Here is a 4,696-nt window from a genome sequence, read left to right as displayed (position 1 = left end):
ACTTGAACGGGTAGGTTGTCAGCAATTCCAACTGGGTGTTTAATGGTTTGATCAAGGTGTCGAACACTCATATCCGTTGGACTTAACTCACCTACTCCTAATCTCTTATATAATGAAAGAGGCATAACACTTACACTCGCACCTAAATTTGCTAGTGCATCATACATGACACAATCACTAAGTAGACAAGGAACAATAAATTCACCCGGATCACCTACCCTAGGTGGAGGTTTTGGTGGAACTGTATTCACCAGGTTTACTTCTACTGTTTTTGTTTCTTGCACTTTCTTATTCTTCTTATTCTTCTTCTTTTCAAAGGTATCACAAACTTTATTACCTATTACTTCCTCATACTCAACTCCTTTTCTAGGAAACGGGATGGGTGGTCTGTATGGTGCCACCACTGGCTTTACATACTCAGGTGGTGGTGGTGGTGTAACTTCTTCATTGTTACTTACATATAAAACCTTCCCATCTTCTAGTGTTGGTTTTTCAGAATTTGTTGAAACCATGTTAACATTTTCATTCCGAGGATTTACTTCAGTATTACTCGGTAGCTTTCCTTGTTCCCTTTCACTCATCAATCTAACAAGAGTACCTACTTGTTTTTTTAGATTGAAAATGGAAGCTTGTTGAGTTCTAAATGACTGATCAAACCTCTCATTCGTTTGGGTTTGAGTTTCAATAAATTGTGTTTGAGATTCAACTAGCTTAAATACCACTTCTTCCAGATTTGACTTTTTCTCTTCGGTTTGTTGTGGTGGTTTATACAAGCCAGGTCTTTGTTGATTGAAAGTGTTGTTTTGAGTTGGTTGGTTATTCGGACCTTGTTGGTTATACGAGTTATTGTCGGGTCCATTTGGATTGTAAAGAATATTTTGATTTCGATTGAAGTTTAGCCTTGGCGGTTGATAATTTTTTTGATAATTATTTCCCGGCCTTTGGTTCATGTAGGAAACATTCTCACGTTGTTCCATCGTTTGCTCAATGTGACAATCGTTCGTTAAGTGTGGTTCACCACATTGCTCACAATTAATTCGTATTACGTGAATATCTTTATTCATCTTTTCCATTCGTTTCTTGAAAGCATCTATTTTTGCGAAAACGGAATCAAAGTCATGGCTAGAATCGGCTCTAGCCGCTTTAGATGAACGATATATATCTTTTTCCTGGTGCCACTCATGAGAGTGGGAGGCTGTGTTATCAATGATCTTGTGAGCTTCAGTTTCGGTTTTCTTCATAATGGAACCACCAGCTACTGTGTCGATGTCTTTTCGTGTGGCGATATCGACGCCTTTATAGAAGATTTGCACTATTTGAAAAGTATCTAATCCGTGTTGAGGACATCCTCTCAACATCCTTCCGAATCTTGTCCATGCCTCATATAACGTTTCATTTGGCTTTTGCACGAACGTGGCAATTTCTCCTTGAAGTCTCACGGATTTAGATGCCGGAAAGAATCTTTGAAGAAATTTCTCAACTAAAACATCCCATGAGTCAATCGTTCCTTCGGGTAACGATTCTAACCAATCTTTGGCTTCTCCTTTTAAAGTCCAGGGGAACAACATAAGATAAATAGTTTCATCCTCAACTTCTCGGATTTTAAATAGATTACAAATCCTATTAAAAGTTCGAAGATGTTCGTTTGGATCTTCTTTTGTTGTACCACCAAATTGGCATTGATTAGTAATCATGTGTATGATTTGTCCTTTGATTTCAAAATCTGAAGCTCTAACATCTGGCTGAATAATGGCGTGACCTTGGCCCGTGCGTGTGGCTCTCATTCGGTCTTCCATACTTTGAGGTTCCGTTACTTTCATAATTGAATTTGTTGAATCCGAATCACTAGAAGATTCTGATTTAACTATTTGTGGTTCAAGATGAATGATTAGTGGTTCAGGATCTTGGAATTGTCCTTGAATATCCTCCGGATTCTCAGTTGTGAAGTCGGGTTCAAAAGATGGATTGTCGGAAATTTGAATTGGAGTATTTGTTCGACTGGATGATGATTCTAAAGAAAAATCAACAGCGGCAATATTGGATAGATGTCTTGATCGAGTTACAGGTGGTGAACGTATGAAAGGTGGTGAACATTTTGCTCAGTGCATTCACTGAATATCCTATTAGTTATAAATATAAAAATTATATAAGTTATCAAATTAATAGACTTTTCTGATTTTGCCCACGTTTCGAATAGCCAATAGATGCAGCAGGTAGCCAGGACCCTTTAAATCAGAAGTCCACAACTCGCCACTAACAAATCCAACTATTACTACGAACCAGAAAATTTTGGATGTCTATCAATTTAACCGCTTAAAACAATTTTTCGTTTGAAATTTTAGAGAAGAAATAGAAAATTCTATGTCCCAAAAACTAGAGCGTAGAAATGAGAAAGAAAAAGATTGCGTCGAAAAACGTCGAAAAATAAAAAGTCGAAAAACAAAAATAAGAAAGTAAAGCGTCGAAACTTAAAAGTCTAAAAATTAAATCTAAAAAGTTACGTCTAAAGGTATTAAAACTTAAAAGGAATTCTATATCCAAAACGGCAATAACTTAAAAAGGTACTAAAATTTATAAACTGCATCGCAAAATTCTAAAGCGCCTAAATCTTAATCTAAAGAAAAAGCACTTAAGGGATTTTACGGAAAAGCCTAAAAATCTAGAAATATAAAAATAACTACGGCAAAACTAAACTTAAAACTAATTATAAACGACAAATATAAAAATTACGAATTAAACGACAAAAATATTCAATTTATAAAAAGAAACTAAAAATGATAAAATTTACAATTTTTATAAAAATATTATTTTTATTTTATTATTATATAAAAATATTAATTTATATAATTAAAAATAAATAATTTAATTAAAACTTATAAAATTATTAAAATAAATAAACTAAATTAAACCTAAATAATAATAATTATTAAAATAATTAACCCTAATTTCGCAATTAATGCTAGAGTTTGACCTGTCAGAAACATCTACGCGATCGTGTAGCACGAGAGGTAAAATCTACGAGATCGCGGAGAAATGTAGGTTCAGAATTGTGCAGGCTCAAAACAGGCTCGTTTTTTTTTTATATTTTATATTGTTTTTCTAAAAATTATATAAAAATTTTGATACAAATATATATTAAAAATATAGTGTTTCGCCGAGTCCCCGGCAGCGGCGCCAAAAACTTGATGTTAAAGTGAAGGGGTACGAAATAGTATTATATTTTTAATACGAAATGCGACAAAATTTTACACAAGTTTTATTTATTTATAGAGTGGATATACCTAAACCTTGCTACAACACTTATAGGCAGTGTACCTAATCGTACAGTAGTGTAGTTTTTAGTAAGTCCGGTTCGTTCCACAAGGAGCTGGTAAAGTTTAACACTATATTTTTATAGAACTATATTTGTATAAATATATATATATATATATATATATATATATATATATATATATATATATATATATATATATATATATATATATAAGGGAGATTTTACCGTTTAATGACCGGTTTGTCGATTTTAAATAAAGCGTAAAGATAAATGACGATAATTAAAATGCGTAAAATAAATAACAATATTTAAATGACAATAAATAAAATTGCGAGTAAATGAAAGTACGATGAGAAATACAATAAAACAATTATGCTTATTTAAACTTCCGTAATCATGATGTTTGACGTTTTGATTTTAATTAATTGCCATGGGTTAATTGTCCTTTGTCCTGGAGTTATTTGATACCTATATGATTTTTAGCCATAATAGTCCATCGGTCATAATTATAAAATGCTCGGCAAATTTAACCTTATATCCGAAGTCAAATATTCCAACTAATTGGGGATTCGAACTGTAACAAGGTCTTAATACTTTGTTTAATGAATACACCAGGTTATCGACTGTGTGCAATCCAAGGTCTTAATACTTTGTTAACAATTACACCAATTACCCTTGTATGTAATCCACCCTTATTTTAATTAGTCCATGATTATTAATTTACCCACTTGATCAGAATGAATAATCAATTACCCAACCCAATTGATTAATTAAATGATTGTTAAAGATGTCGTATAAACGTCACTAAATAGGACATGCATAATCATTTAATAATTATTAGATTAACTAATTTGAAGATAGGTTCGACAGGCTCCAAAGAATTGTCATTCAATTAGACAATACCCCCCATCTATTAATGGTTCATGGTCCAATGTCCACAAGTGTCGGTCTTTTGTCCATACCCTAATTATGGTACAAAATTTAATAACCCAATCTTAATTTTTAGTCTAACATCACGATTACTTCGGCTCAAATAAGCATAATAATAACTTTAGTTACGAGACATTAATTTAAATAATTTAAACATAGCTTACAGTGATTATTTATCGCGTAGCGTTACACGGACAGAGTTCCGACTTAAAACCCGTAAAACATTTCTTACAATAACCCAATTAAACCATAACTTATTATTAACTTAAATTAAATTAAAATTATAATATAAATATAAATATATATAGAGACAGTGAGATTGAGAGATAGATATGGTGCAATGGATTCGGCAGAGGGCTCGTGCCTTTTATAGGCATTTTGATTTCTGACTGCTCCGAGATCGCGAAGCTTTTGTGCCTTCCAGCTCCGAGATCGCGGAGTTTCGCAGATCCAGCTCACCATTTTTGGATTTTTATTTGTCGACATATTTAT

General features: G+C 32.7%; 1 non-coding gene across 1 annotated transcript; it reads left to right on the top strand.

Moving 5' to 3' along the window:
* Positions 1–1,329: 1,329 nt before the first annotated feature.
* Positions 1,330–1,436, top strand: LOC139879090 (small nucleolar RNA R71). Its single transcript, XR_011769941.1, has one exon. It is a non-coding gene; the product is annotated as a small nucleolar RNA R71 (small nucleolar RNA).
* Positions 1,437–4,696: the final 3,260 nt, after the last annotated feature.

Source organism: Rutidosis leptorrhynchoides, chromosome 11, assembly GCF_046630445.1.
Source record: "Rutidosis leptorrhynchoides isolate AG116_Rl617_1_P2 chromosome 11, CSIRO_AGI_Rlap_v1, whole genome shotgun sequence".
Lineage (NCBI taxonomy): Eukaryota > Viridiplantae > Streptophyta > Magnoliopsida > Asterales > Asteraceae > Rutidosis > Rutidosis leptorrhynchoides.
Note: the sequence above shows the minus strand (reverse complement) of the source record. Positions and strands in the feature narration are given on the sequence as shown.